The 20,289-nt window shown below is 49.4% G+C and overlaps 1 protein-coding gene across 3 annotated transcripts in view; it reads right to left on the bottom strand.

Moving 5' to 3' along the window:
* LOC119964578 (zinc finger FYVE domain-containing protein 9-like) overlaps positions 1 to 19,405 on the bottom strand; it is a 202,352-nt gene extending 182,947 nt beyond the window's left edge. For 2 of the 3 annotated variants that reach the window (XM_038794249.1, XM_038794247.1), the window contains exon 1: positions 19,194 to 19,405. The gene's annotated coding sequence lies outside the window, so the exon portion shown is untranslated. The remainder of the gene's footprint in view (positions 1 to 19,193) is intronic. The other variant, XM_038794252.1, reaches the window with a different exon arrangement.
* Positions 19,406 to 20,289: the final 884 nt, after the last annotated feature.

The raw sequence follows: 20,289 nt of genomic DNA on the forward strand, positions 1-20,289 counted from the left end.
AGCTAGTTCTTCTCTCATCCCCTTGTAATCTCCTTTGTTTAAACACAAAACACTAGTATTTGATTTTACTTTCTCACCCTCCATCTGTATTTTAAATTCCACCATATTGTGATCGCTCCTTCCGAGAGGATCCCTAACTATGAGATCATGAATCAATCCTGTCTCATTACACAGGACAAGATCTAGGACCGCTTGTTCCCTCGTAGGTTCCATTACATACTGTTCTAGGAAACTATCGCGGATACATTCTATAAACTCCTCCTCACGGTTTCCTTGACCGACCTGGTTAAACCAATCGACATGTAGATTAAAATCCCCCATGATAACTGCTGTACCATTTCTACATGCATCAGTTATTTCTTTGTTTATTGCCTGCCCCACCATCTCGTTAATCTTTGGTGGCCGATAGACTACTCCTATCAGTGACTTTTTCGCCTTACTATTCCTGATTTCCACCCAAATGGATTCAACCTTATCCTCCATAGCACCGATGTCATCCCTTACTATTGCCCGGATGTCATCCTTAAATAACAGAGAAACACCACCTCCCTTACCATCCACTCTGTCCTTCCGAATAGTTTGATACCCTCGGATATTTAACTCCCTGTCGTGACCATCCTTTAACCATGTTTCAGTAATGGCCACTAAATCATAGTCATTTACGATGATTTGTGCCACCAACTCATTTACTTTATTCCGAATACTACGAGCATTCAGGTAAAGTACACTTATGTTGGTTTTTTTACCTCCGTTTTGAATCTTAATATCTCCAGTTTTATTCCTTTTGTTATTACTGGGCCTATTCACTGTGCTCCCCTCAGTCACTGTACCTTGTACTGATGACAGAGCCAATTGTGTACTGAATTCCCACATCGGTGCATGGAGAGAAGGACTAGAAGTGCTCGTAAAGGCAGAATCAGAAAGACAGAGAAGGCTTGGCTGAAGCTGGAGCAGGAGACAGCATGGCGGACGACCGGACCCCTGCTTTGTCGACCCAGCGGTCAATGGAGCAGCTGATGCAAGTTACTCAGGAAGGCTTTGCTAAGCAGAAATGGGACTGCTTGGAACCAATAAAAGAGTCAATTGAGTGGCGGGAGCTTAGATTGGACGCCCATGATCGGGCGATCCAGAAGGTAGAGAAGGCGCTGACTGAGCAGAAGGACCATGAAACTGCGGTGGAGTTGGAGGTGGGGATGCCGAGAGACCAGCAGAAGAAGCTCCTGGAGAAGGTGGAGGACCTAGAGAACAGGTCCCGCCGGCAGAGCTGGAGAATAGTTGGGCTCCCAGAGGGGTTCGAAGGAGCGGACGCTGGGGCATACATGTTTGAGAAGCTGCTGGGGGATGGGACACTCTCTCGGCCCTTGGGAGGTGGACAGGCTCACAAAGCACTCGTGAGGAAGCCGCAAATGGGAGACGACACCCCCCCCCCCTCCCCCCCCCCCCCCCCCCCCCCCCCCGAGGGCATTAGTGGCGAGATTCCACAGCTACTTGGATAAGGAGTGCACTCTATACTGGGCCAAGCAGACACGGAGCTGTAAATGGGACAACAGTATCCTGCGGGTTAACCAAGACCCGAGTGTGGAGGTGGCCAGGAGAAGAGCAGGCTTCAACCAGATTAGGTCGATCCTTTTTAAGAAAAAGGTGAAGTTCGGATTGTTGTATCCGGCCCATCTCTGGGTCACGCACGAGGAACAACACTTTTAATTTGAGTCGCCTGAGGACGTGCTGGACTTCGCGATAAAGGAATGGACTGGTGGTGGACAGAACTTTTAACTTTGCTGCAACGTTTTTTTTTTCTGTTCTTTTAAAACAAAAACTTTTGTTTTGTGGAAGCTCTTTGTAATGCCTTTTGCATTGATTTGGGACCAGCGGTCGAGCTGAGTGAGTTAAGGTTTTCATTTGCACTGTTGGGAGATGGTGGTGTGCTTGTTTAGATCTTGGTGTTTTCCTGTCGGGCAGTTGTGTGGGGATTGTTTGATGTTGGAATATGTTTGTATGGGGGGGGGGGGGGTTTGGATCCATGGAGATTTGGGCAGCCGAGGGTGAAGGAGTTCTCCTTCTACTCACATGTGCATAAAGTGTTCTCCTGGATTGATTTCTTTATTTTGAGCAGGGCCTTACTGACAGGGGTGGTGGACACGGGGTACTCGACAACCACAATCTCAGACCATGCTCCGCATGGGGTTGACCTGCAAGTTAGTAAAGACAGCAACCAGTGCCCGCAATAGAGGTTAGATTTGGGACTTTAGGCTGACGAAGCGGTGTGCAAGCGGCTGAGGAAATGTTTCAGAGCTACCTGCAGGTCAACGGGGGAAATTTCAGCAGCGGTGGTGTGGAAAACACTGAAGGCAGTGGTAAGAGGGGAGCTGATCTCGATACGGGTCATAAGGAGAAGGTGGACAGGGCAGAGACGGACAGACTGGTAAAGGCGATACTACAGATCGATAGGAGGTATGCGGAAACCCCAGAGGCAGGGCTTTTAAGGGAACGGCGGAGGCTACAGGCGGAGTTTGGCTTGTTCACCACAGGGAGGACGGTGGAGCAGCCAAGGTGAGCATGGAGAGAAGCCCAGCAGAATGCTTGCACAACAGCTTAGAAAGAGAGAGGCAGCCAGGGAGACAGAGAAAGTAAATGACGGAGATGGGAACCTGGTTGAATATGGTGAATAAGGAGTTTATGGATTTCTACGGTAGGCTGTACAGGTCGGAACCCCTTACGGGGCCAGAGGAGATGAGGCACTTCTTGGAGGTGCTGAATTTCCCAAAGGTGGACGGGGAACTGGTAGAAGGGCTGGGGGCCCCGATCAGGTTGGAAGAGATAGTGGAGGGTCTGAAGGCCATGCTGTCGGGTAAGGTCCTGGGGCCGGATGGGTACCCAGTGGAGTTTTATAAAAGGCTCTCTGGAATATTGCGGCCGGTGTTGATGAGGATGTTCAATGAGGCAAGGGAAAGAGGGGTTCTGCCCCCGACGATGTCACAGGCCACGATTTCGCTGATTCTGAAGCGGGACAAGAGCCCGGAGCTGTGTGGGTCCTCCAGGCCGATATCCCTATTGAATGTGAATGCCAAATTGCTGGCCAAAATTTGTCCTCCAGGATTGAGGATTGCTTTCCGGACAGACCAGACGTAGTTTGTTAAGGGTAAGCAGTTGGTGGCTAATGTAAGAAGGTTGTTAAACATGATCATGACGCCCCCAGAAGGTAGGGAGGTGGAGGTAGTGATCGCAATGGATGCAGAAAAGGCTTTTGATCAGGTAGAATGGGATTATCTGTGGTAGGTGCTGGGACGGTTCGGATTTGGGCAGGGCTTTATCGGCTGGGTCAGGTTGTTGTATCAGGCTCCTGTGGCAAGCGTACGGACGAATAGGACAACATCGGACTATTTTAGACTGCACCAGGGAATGAGACAGGGATGCCCCCTCTCCCCACTGTTGTTCGCGCGCTCTGTGGAGCAGTTGGCAATTGCTCAGAGAGCCTCAAGGGGCTGGAACGGGCTGGTCCAGGGCGGGGTGGAGCACAGAGTCTCGTTCTATGCAGACAACCTGCTTCTGTATGTATCGGACCCAACAGAGGGGATGGAAGAAATCATGAGGATTCTAGGGGAATTTGGCCAGTTTTCGGGGTATAAGCTAAATATGGGGAAAAGGGACTTGTTTGCGGTGCAGGCGAGGGGACAGGAGATGCAATAGGGGAAGCTGCCGTTTAGATTAGGAGGGGGAAGCTTTAGGTACCTAGTCATTTTAGTGGCGCGGGAATGAGACCGGCTGCATAAATTAAATCTCGCCCCACTAGTAGACCAAATGAAGGACGATTTTCGGAGATGGGACGCAGTTCTGTTATCACTGGCTGGGAGGGTGCAGACGGTGAAGATGACGGTCCTTCCGAGATTCCGGTTTGTATTTCAGTGTCACACCATCTTTATTCCGCGGTCCTTTTTTTAAACGGGTCAACAAAGTGATCACTGATCGTCCGGTTGTGGTGATGCGGAGCTAAGCCGCACGTTCGGTAGCTCCCGCTATTTTCGGTCTTTTGGGCTCCTTTAAAGGCCCGAAGTGGTGCTGGCTGAACTTTTCCCGGTGTGGGAACACATCCACTGCGCTTATCTGCCGGTGGATGGACTGGACCAGGAGCGGAGCGCTTTAAAAAATTGGCTTTGGAGCAGAGAAAGGTGTGAGGCAGGAGAAACAAGATGGCGACGGGTGGGGAACCGGCAGCGTGGCAGCAGTGGGCGCAGGAGCAGCTTCAGAGAGCTGAAGGCTGAAATTCTGGAACCGTTTAAGGCCTCGCTGGACAAGCTCATGGCGACACAGACGGCTCGGGGTGCAGAGATCAGAGAGCTACAGCAAAAGGCCTCGGAGAGCGAGGACGAACTCCTAGGCCTGGCAGTGAAGGTGGAGTCGCACGAGACGCTCCACAAGAAATGGCTAGCGAGGATGGAGGAGATGGAGAACCGCTCCCGCCGGAAGAACCTGCAGATCCTGGGCCTCCCTGAGGGGCTGGAAGGTTCGGACTTGTGGGTCTATGTGGCCGTGATGCTGAACTCGTTAATGGGCGCGGTGTTGTTCCAGGGGCCCTTGGAGCTGGAGGGTGCACATCGAGTGCTGTTGAGGAAGCCCAAGCCAAACGAGCCGCCTAGGGCAGTGCTGGTCTGTTTTCACCGCTTTGTTAACCGCGAGTGTGTGCTGAGATGGGCGAAGAAGGAGAGGAGCAGCAAGTGGGAGAATGTAGAGATCAGAATATATCAGGATTGGAGCGCGGAGGTGGCGAAGAGAAGGGCTGGTTTTAATCGGACGAAGGCAGTGCTTCACAAGAAGGGGGTGAAGTTTGGCCTGTTACAGCCAGCTCGCCTCTGGGTCACTTACAAAGATCGCCAGCTTTACTTCGATTCCCCGGAGGATGCCTGGGCCTTCATCCAGGCAGAGAAGTTGGACTCGAACTGAGGACTGGGGGGCTGGGGACTGATGTACATAGTCCGGAGGCCTTGACCTCCTGGGTATCTTTTCGTTTTTCTGGTTGTGCTTGTTAATGCCTTTTTGCTTTTTGGGGCTGTTATTTATTTATTCGGGTACTTTCTTGTTTTTCACTGGTGGAGGGCTGGGGAGCTGTTCACGGTCCCGCTGGGTCACACGCCCTTCTTTTGCCCGCGTTGGAGGCGCAGTGGGCGGGACCGGCACTGGGTGGGGGGAGTGGTGGTTGTGTTACACTTACGGAAGTACGGTGGAAGGGATTACGCAGCTAGGGGGGACCCTAGCTTTTGGGGGGGGGGGGGGGGGGGGGGGGGAACCAGGTTGCTGCTGGAGGGGCCGAAGGGGAACTGCTGGGGGGGTTGGGAGGGGGGTCTGCCACCGTGGGGAATGGGCCTGGGGGGTTCTGCGGGCACGTGGTGAGCCGAGGGAGAGCTATGGCTGACCGGCACAGAGGGAGGGGGAAGACCCCCCCAGATTCGACTGGTCACATGGAACATGAGGGGGCTGAATGGACCGGTGAAGCGGTCCCGGGTCTTGGCGCATTTGAAGGGGCTGGGAGCGGACATGGCTATGCTCCATGAGACGCACCTTAAGGTGGCGGATCAGGTGATGCTGAGAAGAGGCTGGGTTGGACAGGTGTTTCACTCGGGGCTAGATGCGAAGAATCGAGGGGTGGCGATTTTAGTTGGCAAGAGATTGTCATTTGTGGCGTCGAGTGTGGTGGCGGACAGCTGTGGTAGATACGTAATGGTGAGTGGTAGGCTTCAAGGGGAGCGGGTGGTTCTGGTTAATGTGTACGCCCCCAACTGGGACGATGCGGGTTTCATGCGGCGAATGTTGAGCCGGATTCCGGACCTCGAGACGGCGGGCTTGATCTTGGGAGGGGATTTTAATACTGTGTTGGACCCAGCTCTGGATCGTTCGCGGTCTAAGACGGGCAAGAGGCCGGCGGCGGCCTCAGGGCTGATGGGGTTCATGGATCAGATGGGAGGGGTAGACCCTTGGAGGTTTTTGAGGCCGGGAGGTAGGGAGTTTTCCTTTTTCTCCCATGTCCACAAGGCTTATTCCAGGATTGATTTTTTTTGTCCTCAGCAGGGCCCTAATCCCGAGAGTGGTGGGGGCGGAGTATTCGGCGATAGTCATATCTGACCACGCTCCCCATTCGGTGGACCTGGAGCTGGGGGAGGGGAAAGATCAGCGCCCGCTGTGGAAGGTTAGATGTGGGGCTTCTGTCAGAGGAGGAAGTATGTGGGAGGGTCCGTAGGTGCATAGAGGGGTATTTGGAAGCTAATGACAATTGGGAGGTGCAAGTTGGGGTGGTCTGGGAAGCACTGAAGGCAGTGGTTAGAGGGGAGCTGATATCTATTCGTGCGCACAGGGAGAGGGGGGAAGAGGGTTGAGAGGGAGAGGTTGGGGGAAGAGGGTTGAGAGGGAGAGGTTGGTGGAAGAAATGGCAAGGGTGGACAGGAGGTATGCGGATGTCCCGGAAGAGGGGCTTTTGAGGAAGCGTCGCAGTCTCCAAGCGGAGCTCGATATACTGACCACCCGGAAGGTGGAGGCACAGTGGAGGAGGGCTCAGGGGGCAGTATACGAGTACAGGGAGAAGGCAAGTCGGATGCTGGCCCACCAGCTCCGGAAGTGGGAGGTGGCGAGAGAGATAGGGGGAGTCACAGATGCAGGGGGGGAACCTGGTGCGGAGTGGTAGGGACATTAATGGGGTGTTCAGATCCTTTTACGAGAAGCTGTACCGGTCAGTGCCCCCTAGGGAGGTGGGTGGGATGGACCGCTTTCTGGATACGCTGGAGTTCCCAAGAGTGGAGGAGGAGCAGGTGGAAGGTCTGGGGGCCCCAATCGAGTTGGAGGAGCTGATGGAGGCGCTGGGGAGCATGCAGACAGGGAAAGCACCGGGACCTGATGGGTTCCCGGTAGAGTTTTATAAGAAGTTCTCAGACTGGGCCCGTTGTTAGTGAGGACCCTGAATGAGGCGAGGGGGGGGGGGGGGGGGGGGGGGGGGGGTTTTTTGCCCCCGACGATGTCTAGAGCAATAATCTCACTGATCCTGAAGCGGGATAAGGACCCCCTCCAGTGCGGGTCTTACAGGCCGATCTCGCTCCTCAACATGGGCGCAAAGTCGTTGGCTAAGATACTGTCCAGGAGGGTGGAAGATGTGGTCCCGATGGTTATCCATGAGGACCAAACGGGGTTTGTGAAGGGGAGGCAGCTGAATGTTAATGTGCGGCAGCTTCTTAATGTCATGATGATGTCGTCGGCGGATGGGGAGGTGGAAATAGTAGCATCGATGGATGCGGAGAAAGCTTTCGATAGGGTGGAGTGGAGCTACCTGTGGGAAGTGTTGAGGAGATTTGGGTTTGGTGAGGGATTCATTAGCTGGGTGAGGCCTCGGTGGAGGAGCTGAAAGCGAAGTGGGAGGAGGAGCTAGGGGAGGAGATCGACGAGGAGGCATGGGCGGACGCCCCGAGGAGGGTGAATTCGTCCTCTTCTTGCGCACGGCTCAGCTTAATTCAGCTCAAGGTGCTGCATATGGCGCACATGACTGGGGCCAAGCTGATCCGGTTCTTTGGGGGAGAGGACAGGTGTGGGAGGTGTCGGGAGGCCCGGCGAATCACACCCACATGTTCTGGGCGTGTCCGGCATTGGAGGGGTTCTGGAAGGGGGTGGCGGAGACCTTGTCCAAGGTGTCGGTTCCAGGGTGGAACCGGGCTGGGGGCTCGCTATCTTTGGGGTAGCATCGGAGCCGGGAGTGCAGGAGGCGAGAGAGGCCGGTATCCTGGCCTTTGAGTCTCTAGTAGACCAGCATAGGATACTTTTACAGTGGAGGGACGTGAAGCCCCCGAGCCTGGAATCCTGGATTAACAAAATGGCCGGGTTCATTAAACTGGAGGGGGTCAAGTTCGGTACAAGGGTTCTTCCGGCGGTGGCAGCCTTTTCTTGATTTCCTGGCGGAGTGTTAGAGGGTGGTCAATCTCAGCAGCAACCCGTGGGGGGGGGGGGGTTATGGGTCTGTTAAGGGGGTTTGTTTCTGCGACTGTATGTTTGCTACTTTCTTTTTTTGTTATTAATTTATTGTTTTGTATTGGGGAGGGGGGGTTCTTTCTGTTTTCTCTATGTCTTGTTTATTTTATTGTTGGCAGAAAATTTGTTGTTGAAAAATTTGAATACATATCATTTAAAAAAAAATAAAGTGATCACTGGCTTCGTTTGGGCGGGCAAGACCCCGCGAGTAAGGAAGTTAATGCTTGAGCAGAGTCGGGGAGAGGGCGGGCTGGCGCTGCCAAATTTTAGTAACTATTACTGGGTGGCGAATGTAGCCATGATCAGGAAGTGGGTGGTGGGGAGGGGTCGGCATGGGAGCGTATGGAGGTGGCTTCATGTAAAGGCACCAGTCTAGGGGCATTGGTAACTGCACCTCTGCCATTCCCACCGGCACGGTACTCCACCAGCCCCATTGTGGTGGCGGCCCTGAGAGTCTGGGAGCAATGGAGGATATGTGTGGGAACATCGGTCTGGTCCCCAATCTGTAATAATCACCGGTTTACCCTGGGAAGTATGGATGTGGGGTTCCAGATATGGCGGAGAGTGGGGATTGAGAGGATGGGGATATGTTTATAGGGGGGAGCTTTTTGAGTACGAGGGCGCTGGAGAAGTTTGGGTTAGGGTGGGGAATCAAATTCAGGTACCTGGAGGTGCGGGACTTCCTACGTAAATAGATGTCAACCTTCCCGCTCGTACCGCTAAGGGGGATTCAGGACAGGGTAGTTTCCAGAGGGTGGGTAGGAGAAGGGAGCGTCACTGACTTTACAAGGAACTTATGGGGTCAGAGGAGACGCAGCCGAGGAGCTGAAGTGCAAGTGGGAGGAGGAGCTGGGAGGAGAGAGAAAGAGGATGGTCTATGGACGGACGCATTGCGTAGAGTCAACGCGTCTGCAACATGTGCCAGGCTCAGCCTGATACAATTGAAGGTCGTTCATCGGGCTCACATGACAGTGGCCCGGATAAGCAGATTCTTTGAGGTGGAATACAGGTGTGCAAAATGTGCGGGAGGATCAACGAGCCATGTCCACACGTCTTGGACATGTCCGAAGCTTAGGGGATTTTGGCAGGGGTTTGCAGATGTCACGTCCACGGTGTTAAAAACAAGGGTGGCATCGAGTCCAGAGGTGGCAATTTTCGGGGTGCCGCAGTATCCGAGAATCCAGGAGGAGAACGAGGCAGACGTTCTAGCCTTTGCTTCCATGGTAGCCCAGAAGCGGATATTACTAGCACGGAGGGACTCAAAGCCCCCGAAATCGGAGGCCTGGCTATCAGACATGGCTGGCTTTCTCTGCCTGGAGAAAATTAATTTTGCCATGAGAGGGTCACTGTTAGGGTTCGCCCAGAGGCGGCAACCATTCGCCAACTTCTTCACGGAAAATTAATCATGGGGGGGGGGGTTAATAAAGGTTGGACTCGCAAGGAAGGGAGACGGCTTTTGCACTATGTTTATAGTTTCATGTACATTGTTTATTTTGTTGTTGTTACAATACCAAAAATACCTCAATAAAATGTTTATTTTTTTTAAAAACATAGAATATACAATGCAGAAGGCGACCACTCGGCCCATCAAGTCTGCACCGACACACTTAAGCCCTCACTTCCACCTTATCCCCGTAACCCAATAACTCCTCCTAACTTTTTTGGACACGAAGGGTAATTTAGCGTGGCCAATCCACCTAACCTGCATGCCTTTGGACTGTGGGAGGAAACCGGAACACCCGGAGGAAACCACGCAGACACAAAGAGAACGTGCAGTCTCCCACAGTGACCCACTGGGGAAATCGAACCTGGGACTCTGGCACTGTGAAGCCACGGTGCTAGCCACTTGTGCTACCGTGCTGCCTACAAATTCTGCTATATTCTAGTCACTGCTCTAGAGAAAAAATGTGATTGCACTAGAGAGGATTCAGTTTGCTGCCTGAAGACAGGTCCTTGGCAATTATTCACTGCAGCACAGCACTTTGCTGTGGGTAGGGCACGGAGGCAGACTCCAGGTCTATCACAGCCAAATGAGGACCGAATTCTGAGCTGCTGGAGGTTTATCTGATAGACACGCAAATCACCCAGCCAACTTTGCTAACCAGTCCCCCACTAGAGCAGGCTCAGAGGAGAATTATAAAGATATTACCCGGATTGGCGAACTTTAATTATGAGGAAAGATAGGCTGGGTTATTTTCTTTGGCATAGAGGCTGAGGGGAGATCTAATTAAAGTGTACAAATTAGATGGGTTGCAGATAGGAATGCCCTATTCTGCTTATTTGAGCAATCTATAACCTGGAAGCTTAGATTTAGGATAGGCAATGGGAGCTTTAATGGGGAGTCAAAGAACAAGCTTTTCCACCCAGAGGGTGGTAGACATCTGAAATTGACTGTCTGAAAGGGTGGTAATAGCACAGTGGGTAGCACTGTGGGTTCCAACTTCAGGGTCCAAGGTTTGATTCCCGGCTTGGGTCACTGTCTGTGTGGAGTCTGCGCTTTCTCCCAGTGTCTGCGTGGGTTTCCTCCAACAAGTCCCAAAAGATGCGCTGCTTGGTAATTTGAACATTCTGAATTCCAGAATTTTATGGCCAAGAAAGGTGCATTCATAAAACAGCGAACAGGTTGAGTATCAACCTGCAGAATACTTCCAACACATGCCAATGGCAGGCGGAACGATCAGGAGGCACTTCTGGTCAGCCTTGATTTGGAGTGCCACCCCTTAATTATATGCCTCTTTCAGCAGGCTAATGACCTGTTTCAGGAAATACTAGCTATCGGAACAAATGAAAGTCTGCCTTGTGCACCACTCAATCATTTTTAGGCTGCGCTGGAGACATGCAGTGAATGCAAATCAAAGAGATGACAATTGCTGTATAAACAAGAAAATGAATATTCTCAAGAAACTTCCAACTTCACTACAATAGTTCAATTTGCAACTTGTTATTCTTAAAATACCCACAAGTGGTTTCACATCTACATTATGGTCTATAAATAATTGGGATATGGAGCCTAATCAATTTTTAAAATGTAAAGGAAGATATAACCAGAGAATTGTGTTTCCTAATCACCAATTTCTATGAAATAATCATAAAATCTCCATCAAATGTCACAGTCCTGTCTGCATTCCTCAATACACGATAACAGAAAGTATTATATGTACCATCAGACAAGCATAAGCAGCCCAGTGGATTGCAGAATAGAAATGTCTATGTTGGAAGAAAAACATCTCTGTGGAAGCATTCCCCAGCCAACTTGTGTTATAATAATTGATTTGCAGCCTATATGCCCAACAAAATGGGACAATTCATGTAAAATCAGGACTTTGTACTGAAGTCACAACAGTAGTTCTGGTCAATTTCCAGTTACCTTTAACCACTAGCAGCGATTTCAAATGTATCATTTCCCTCACAGCAAAAAATGGTGCAGGTGTTCTGCATTATTGCCCTGCCATCCTTTTCAAATGCAGACTAAACTCTACCTTAAGCAAAACAAGATATACTGATAATTAACATGCCCTACATGGAAGTTTTGCTACAGTTATCGTCAATCCCTTACTGGAAGACGTGCAAGATCAGAAGTTACAACTCTGGCCCTTCGGAAAGCAATACAGCTTACTTTCAAACATCTCTGCTTTCATTTTCATGAGTTTTCAATCTATTTTGGTGTCAATAATCCAACCACAGAAAAATTTTATCTTTTTTTAAAAACTAAATACAAATGTTTCTGCAGAGTTTCAATGCATCAATTATTTACATGATTGCCTAAAATTGTATTTATATTGAAGAACAACACCTAATGAAATCTTAATCACACAGAAATGCGCACTGATCAGAGCAGATATTAAGAATGCTGACAAAAAGCTTGGTCAAAAGATGGCTTTTGTGAAAGATTGTATGGTGTATTCAGCAACACTAAGACATGGACTGCTGGAATTACAGCCTCCAATTATGGCATGGAGGAATCAATTGTACAACAGCCTAGGAGCTTGGGGATGATGGCTGTGGGGTTGCAGGAGATTATAAAATAGGGAGGCAGGCATGAGACCATTAAAGAATTTCAACACAAGGAGGATTTAAAATTTCAGGCAATGAAGTGCAAGTACAGAATTGCTCAGTGAGTGAGATCTGGTGCACCTCAAGATGCAGGGTTTTGGATGAGCTGCAGTTTGTGCGGGGTGAATGATGATGGGAGACTAGCCAAGAAAGCGCTGTAATAGTAGAGGCCAGAGGGGACAAAAGCATGGATTCAAATTTTCAGCAGCAGGAGGGAGGCAGTGTTATGCGGTGAAATATGGGGTCATTATCTTTTATGTCACATTGGGTCAGTAGTTCAATTCAGGGTCAACTGGAATGCCGAGGTTCCAAACAGTATAAATCGAACACGAGACAAGGGACTCGAGTGGGACGCTGACTTAGACGAATTTACAGAGTTTCTGATGAGGACCAAAGACAATGGATTCAGTTTTCAATGTTTAAGTAGAGAAAACTGCCATCCATCCAGGACTAAGAGCCAGTGGGGGTCAAGATAGATGGAGGAGAGCGGTATGGTGTCGCAGTGGTTAGCACTGCTGCCTCACCACGCCAGGAACCCGGGTTCGATCCCGGCCCCTGTCTGTGAGGAGTTTGCACATTCTCCCCATGTCTGCATGGGTCTCACGCCCAAAATCCAAAGATGTGCATGGAAGGTGGATTGGCCAAGCTAAATTGCTCCTTAATTGGAAAAGAAAAAGAATTGGGTAATCTAAATGTTTTTTTCTTGAAAAGACAGATGGTGAGAAGTAGAGCTGGGTATTAACATACATGTAGAACCTGACCCCATGTTTTTGGATAATATTGTCAATATAGAAGGGTGGAAGAGACAGATTCTTCAGAAATTCCAGAGCAAAATGTAAAATTGGATATCCCAAGACTCTGGTTAATTTTACTACTCAACTTAATCTCTCTCGTGTCATTTGTGTGGGCATGGAAGGTGTGCTCCAAAGGGGATGGCAGTCCGGTTTTTGGGAGGAGGGGGGGTTTGGCCCTTCCGAATTTGCTATACTATTACTGGGCGGCAAATGCAAACAAGGGCAGGGCGATGGAGGCCTTATGGGTGCGGATGGAGGTGGATTCCCGTAAATGGTCTGGGTTGCAGGCGTTGGCTACGATGCCGCTACCATTCGCCCGGGGAAGTATTCAGGTAGTCCTGCGGTGGCAGCCACGCTGAATACTTGGAGGCAATTCCAGGAGCACTTTTAAGTTGAGGGCAGGCTCAAGGTGGGATGCCTACAAGAGGAAATCCGTGGATTTGAGCCGGGGAGGATGGATGAAAGGTTCCAGGGATGGGAGGAGAGAGGGGTGAAGCAGAGGAAGGATTTGTTCTTGGAGCAGTAGTTTGCAAGCTTGGAGGTGTGTGTGTGTCTGTGTGTGTGTGGGGGGGGGGGGGGGGGGGGGGGGGGGGGGACTTCGCAAGAAAAGTCTTCCAGAGCTTCCCAATGGCAACGTCCTCTTTGTTGTTAGAACAGGTACGGTACCTGCAGCTCAAAAACTTCCTACGAAAGGAGACAAGGACGTACCCACAACCGCCACGACAGACACTACTGGAAGACCTACTGGACGCTAGTATCCTAGAGAAAGGGAACTGTAGCGACATGTATGACCGACTGGTAGAAAGGGACGATACCGTACTAGACGCAACAAGAATGAAATGGGAGGACGGACCTGGGGATGAGATTAGGGGGGGACTCTGGAGCGATGCACTGCATAGGGTCAACTCCACCTCCACGTGCGCAAGGCTCAAGCCTGACGCAACTAAAAGTGGTACATAGAGCCCACTTAACAAGAAACCGTATGAGTAGGTTCTTCCCGGAGGTGGAGACAGATGTGAACGGTGCCAAAGAGGCCCGGCCAACCACACCCACATGTTCTGGTCTTGCCCCAGACTTGTGGAGTACTGGACAGCCTTCTTCGAGGCTATGTCCAAAGTGGTGGGGGTGAGGGTGGAGCCATGCCCGATAGTGGCGGTCTTCGGGGTTTCAGACCAGCCAGATCTATTCCTGGGGAGGAGGGCGGACGCCCTTGCCTTTGCCTCCCTGATCGCCCGCCGTAGAATCCTGTTTGGCTGGCGGTCAGCAGCACCGCCCAGAGCTGCAGACTGGCTGTCCGACCTCTCGGAATCTCTCCAAATGGAGAAAGTCAAATTCGCCATCCGAGGGTCAGACGACGGCTTCCACAGAACGTGGGAGCCATTCATGCAATTGTTCCGGGACCTGTTTGTGGCCAACGTACAAGAGGAAGAATAGCCGGGTGGCCAAGAATCAGGGGAAAATGGACGGGAATCGGGGGAAGGTAGCCGGGGGGCTACGGGTTCGTTATGGGGGTTTGATGGCTAGCTAAGGCCCAAAACCAAACTGTAAATAAATGCCTATAAACATGTGCCTCGGCCATATTGGGGAATGTAAAATATGTATGCCGGCTAAAGGGGGCGGCCACAGTTGTTATTATGAAGATGCTTACCTGTAAATATACATGTTAATTTTTGCGTTTTTTCTTTTCTTTTTCTCTCTCTAATAATTTGTAATTTGTTGGATATAAAATATGAAAACTCAATAAAAAAAACATTTATAAAAAAAAGAACAGGTGCTGCCAGTGATAAGGCTGGAGTCATTTCGGCAATTTATGGAAGGATTATGGAGAAAGATAAGGTGTCCAGGGAAAGGATTAAGTCCAAGTGGGTGGTGGAGCTTGGGATACCATTGGAGGAGGGTTTATGGTGCGAGATGCTGTGGAGGGTTAACACCTCATCCTTGTGCACAAGGCTGGAGTAGATTCCATTAAAGGGTGCATTTAATGAAAGCAAGGATGAGCCAGCTGTTCGAGGGGGTGGATAGCTGCAAGCAGTGCGGGAGGGGCCTAACTAATCATGTTCATATGTTCTGATCCTGTCTGAAGTTGGAGAAATTTGACTGATGTTTTTCAGCACTATGTCAGTGGTACGACACGTGGATTTGGAGCCTGAATCTTTATTCGGGGTGTCAGATCTGCCGGGGTTGCAAAAAGGCGGGGGGGCAGATGCCTTAGCCTCGTTGATCGGTCGCAGACAGGCTCTGTTGGGGTTGAGATCAGTTTCTCACCACCCCGTGCCTTGGCGTGGCTGGGGTACTAATCGAGTTCCTGTACTTGGAGAAGGTGAAACTTGCTGTGAGACAGGCAGACGAGGGGTTCTATAGAGATGGAGTTTGTTTATTTTACACTTTGGGAATCTGGTTCCTGTCAAAGGATAGGGGGTGTGGAAGGGGGGGAGAATTACAGACCCATCAGTCTTACGTCCATGGTGAGCAAAATATTGGAAAGGATTCTGAGAGATAGGAATTATGATTATTTCAAAAAACATAGTTTGATTAAAGATAGTCAGCATGGCTTTGTGAGGGGCAGGCCATGCCTCACAAGCCTCATTGAATTCTTTGAGGATGTGACGAGACACATTAATGAAGGTCGGGCAGTGGATGTGGTATATATGGATTTCAGCAAGGCATTTGATAAGGTTCCCCATGGTAGGCTCATTCAGAAAGTTAGGGGACATGGGATACAGGGAGGGGGGCCGGAGGGGGGGGGAGGGGGGGGCCGGAGGGGGGGAGGCGGAGGGGGCCCGAGTGACCACCGGCGAGCCTGGATCCATTCGCCATGTTTGTGCGGGACGGCCTGAGGGAGGGCGGCCACCGCGCATGCGCTGGTTGGCACCGGCCCAACTGCGCATGCGCGGGACCCGCACTCCTTGATGGCGCCCCCTAGCACATGGCGCCCCGGGCGACTGCCCGAGTTGCCGGTACCTTGAGCCGGCCCTGTTGACAGGATGCAGAGCCTAGCTGAGAAGTGGCAGATGGAGTTCAACCTTGATAAATGTGAAGTGATTCATTTTGGGAGGTCGAATTTGAATGCTGAATACAGGGTTAAAGGCAGGATTCTTGGAAGTGTGGAGGAACAGAGGGATCTTGGGGTCCACATACATAAATCCCTCAAAGTTGCCACCCAGGTTGATAGGATTGTTAAGAAGGTGTATGGTGTGTTGGCTTTCATTAACAGGAGGATTGAGTTTAAGAGCCGCGAGGTTTTGCTGCAGCTTTATAAAACTCTAGTTAGACCACACTTGGAATATTGTGTCCAGTTCCGGTCGCCTCATTATAGGAAGGATGTGGATGCTTTGGAGAGGGTACAGATGAGATTTACCAGGATGCTGCCTGGACTGAAGGTTGAGGGAGCTAGGGCTTTTCTCACTAGAGCGAAGGCAGAGAGGTGACTTGATAGAGGTGTACAAGGTGATGAGAGGCATGGATAGAGTAGAAATGGCATAATTTTAAGGTGATTGGAGGAAGGTACAGGGGAGATGTCAGAGGTTGGTTCTTTTACACAGAGTGGTGGGTGTGTGGAATGCACTGCCAGCAGAGGTGGTGGAGTCAGTCATTCGGGACATTCAAGCGACTCTTAGACAGGCACATGGACAGCAGTAAATTGAAGGGGTGTAGGTTAGGTTGATCTTAGATTAGGATAAATGGTCGGCACAACATTGTGGGCTGAAGCCTGTACTGTGCTGTACTGTTCTACGTTCTATAAAATAGAGACAGAAGTTTGTCCTTATTTTTTGTAAAAATGTTGAAAATTTGAATAAAAATATATTTTTTTAAAACTTAATCTCTATCATTGACCCTGCACCACATATTTTAATCGTTGTACTTATCGCACCGTGAATGCTTACAAAGACTGAGGAATGCCATTCAGCTCAGTAGTGCTACACATTAAGTTGTCATTTAATTTGCCTTGAAAACTTCTGCAGGAGAATGTCCTCAAGTTCATAGAATTATAGAATTTACAGTGCAGAAGGAGCCATTCGGCCCATTGAGGTCTGCACCGGCTCTTGGAAAGGGCACCCTACCCAAGCCCACACCCCCACCCTATCCCCATAACCCAGTAACCCCACCCAACACTCAGGACAATTTTGGACACTAAGGGCAATTTATCATGGCCAATCCACCTAACCTGCACATCTTTGGACTGTGGGAGGAAACCGGAGCACCCGGAGGAAACCCACCCAAGTTATCTTTGTATAAACTAGTGCAGTAAATATCAAGAATGTTGGTTTCTTCAAAGCGGTCTCCAATCCCTTGTTTGCATGTACTTTCCTAAATTCAGAATTTCAATTAACAACTTCAAATCTACTCATTTTAAAAAAAAGTTATTTGCTTATTCAAAAAAATCATGGAATCTAAATCTTAAGCACAAACAAGCAAAAGTTCTTTAACTGCAACCATCTACTCTACTCTTGTTTTCCTTTGGTGACAGCCTTGGCTCAGCAGTAGCACGCTCACCTCAGTCACAAGGTCAAGTCGTATTGTAAAGACTCAAACCCATAATCTAGGCTGACAATCTAGCACTGGGGTGTTGCATTCTTGGAGGGACTGCTCAAATTAAACAGTAAATCGAGGCCCATCTTCAACATGCAGGTGGTCACAGAAAATCCCATGGTACTATTTGAAGAGGAAGAACCATGAGCATCCTGGCCAATACGTGCACCTCAACTAACACCACCAAACATGAAAAGTACTTTAACATGCCCTGAGGTGGCGAAAGACAATGCAATGCAAAATTTCTTTCCCCATATCTTTTCCATACACTTTGTACAATTCTCGATAAAATGTTATAGTCTCTGCCACAATAGTTTTTCGTAAAATATCGTTATAACCTTGCGAAAGAAAATGATCTGACTGCTTTTCCTTCTATTAATAATCACATATTTACCTTAAAATCTTCAATTTAAAATTCTAAGTTTTTAAACTTAACCTTCTCTATACCAGTGAAATAAACCAACTCTCCAGGCACTTATTCATAAACACAACCGCCCACCTCACTCTTTAATATTTTAAGACCAAATCTTTCATCCTTATTAAATTACGAACTTAATTTCTTAACACTACAAAAGAAGCGGCATAACACATTCATGGTACATTGCAGAGATATATTCATCTCGCTTTCTCCATGAAATAATCAGATTTGTTTTACAGATTAAATATATCGCACTGAGAAACGCAACTGGCATAGCAAAGGCAAGAGCCCATTCTGGTGCCTATTTATCTAAAGCTTTTCGTTTCTTTACATCAATACATCGGACAAACTAACTTCGCTTTTGAAAATTACAATATAGTTAGCAATCAAAAAGCGAGATCTGACATGGGCCACTCAATATGTTGCAGCTTTATCCCATTTTGGTGACAAGAGCTATTTATCTTAAGTAAAAGAAAAAGCACCAAACATACGCGATAAACCCCCAGCTTTACTCAAATCCCGTTCCCATAATTAATAACAGTTATGAACAAAACTGTTGAGAGATAGAATTCTTCCCTGGACAGAGCAAGGAGGAAATAAGTATTAAACCAACAACTGATCACACATTTGTTTTGATCCAAAAAGCGTGCTGGAATATTTAATCGCTGTCATTGTTTGCGGTTTAGAACAGAAGCCAGAGATGAATAATGATAAAACTTTTATAGCAGGATTCTGCGACGCATTGTTGAAGGGAGGAAAAGAGGGCAACAGATCCCCTCATTCTCACTAGGAGTTCATCAAATCTACACTTGAGAAATGCCTTGTGAAACCTACGTGTCTTCGGAATGTGCAAAGCAGTTTTTTACAAATGCACAGGAATACAAATGTACAGAAACGCTCGTCAGTTAAAGCAGAGCCAGATCCATCTGTAATCAAAACGCAGTAGCAGTGCTGTAAAGTCCAGGATTTATACCCTGCAAAATAAATGACTGCTCTCCCCTTCACTTTTGTACCAGATCGGTTTAATCCGCAGTATTTAAATCTCGAACTGGTAACAAAATTCAAACACTTGTAGACTCTTCGTGGACACTACAACAATAACCTCCCCGCCTCCTCTCCCCCCCCCCCCCCCCCCCAAATACACACACACAAGCACAAACCCCAACACGTTAATAAAGGAAAAAACGGGAGATTAATTCCTGTGCTGTGCTTCCTAGGCCTGCCCGAAACATCGGAGTATCTGCTTCAGGGATATCCGCAAAGCACACGCTGGCCCACGGCTGCCACCTCCTCCAGCGGGCGCATTATCCAGCGAGAGCCCTCAGGGTCACTCGGGGAGGGAGGGCACTTCAATCCAACCCTTTGAACGTTCACATTGCTCCCGGACTTTTCTTCCTTACCAGACGGTGGGCTTGTCGCTTCCAACACGGGGGGGGAGGGGGGGGTGAGAGATTTCGTCGTCGGGCCCCCCCACACGAACACACAAGCTGCTGTCGCTTCTATTCGCCTTGCATCTTAATGGGAAAGATCCGCAGCGTTTACCCCGCTCCGACGTCGACATCAACCCAACAGCCATCCATCACGCGCTTGACGTTTGGAAAATACGAGCAGTGACCTTCCAACCGCCAATCGGAGCGCGCCATTCGGCCTGACCAATCCGCGCGCGCCATCCGGCCTGACCAATCCGCGCGCGCCATCCGGCCTGACCAATCCGCGCGCCTCGTCACCAACACCCGCCTCTCATCCCCCGCCGCTGGCCAATAGGCGGCCATGGCGGCTGAGCAGACAGCCAATGGGACGTGGGGACTTCGAAGGGTCCGATTCCAATTGGCAGAGGACTTTACCTGCCCCCTGCGAACAGCCAATAGGGTCTCTTGTCGCCGGAGCTGCCGCGAAAGGTGCCAGCCGATTTGGCGCATTTGTTGCTTCGCTTTCTGTTGAAACAGCGGAGAAGAGCATGGAGTCACAGAAATACACACAAAACATTAAAACGTCCATTGTTTGCATAAAATCTTTCAGTTAATTTCACCAGCTCAGGTGAGCCGGTTATGTATAATCAACACAGAATGAGGCTATTCGGCCCGCGTTCTCCATTCGTGCTCTTTGCAAGAACAATTCACCCGGCGCCGCTTCCCTTAGCCCTACAATTTATTTCCATTTCAGGTCATGATCCAATTCCCTACGAATGCTATGATTAAACCTGTCTCTGCGTAGATTGTGCATATCTATTCACTAAAAAAAAGTTTTCTTCATGTCACCATTGCTTCGTCTGTCAATTACTTTAAATCGTATTCTTTCCACCAATGGTCAACTCCAGATCTTATTTCTTATGTTCATGGAAACAGGCCATTCAGCACAAGCAATCCACGCTGATGTTATACTCCGCTCAATCTTCCTTGTAGATTCTTCATCTAACTCTAACAGCATATTCTCTATTCCTGTCTCATGTTTATTTAGTTCCCTTTATAATGCACCTATGTTATTCACTTCAACTAC

The sequence above is a fragment of the Scyliorhinus canicula genome, chromosome 4 (genome assembly GCF_902713615.1).
Source record: "Scyliorhinus canicula chromosome 4, sScyCan1.1, whole genome shotgun sequence".
Taxonomy (NCBI): domain Eukaryota; kingdom Metazoa; phylum Chordata; class Chondrichthyes; order Carcharhiniformes; family Scyliorhinidae; genus Scyliorhinus; species Scyliorhinus canicula.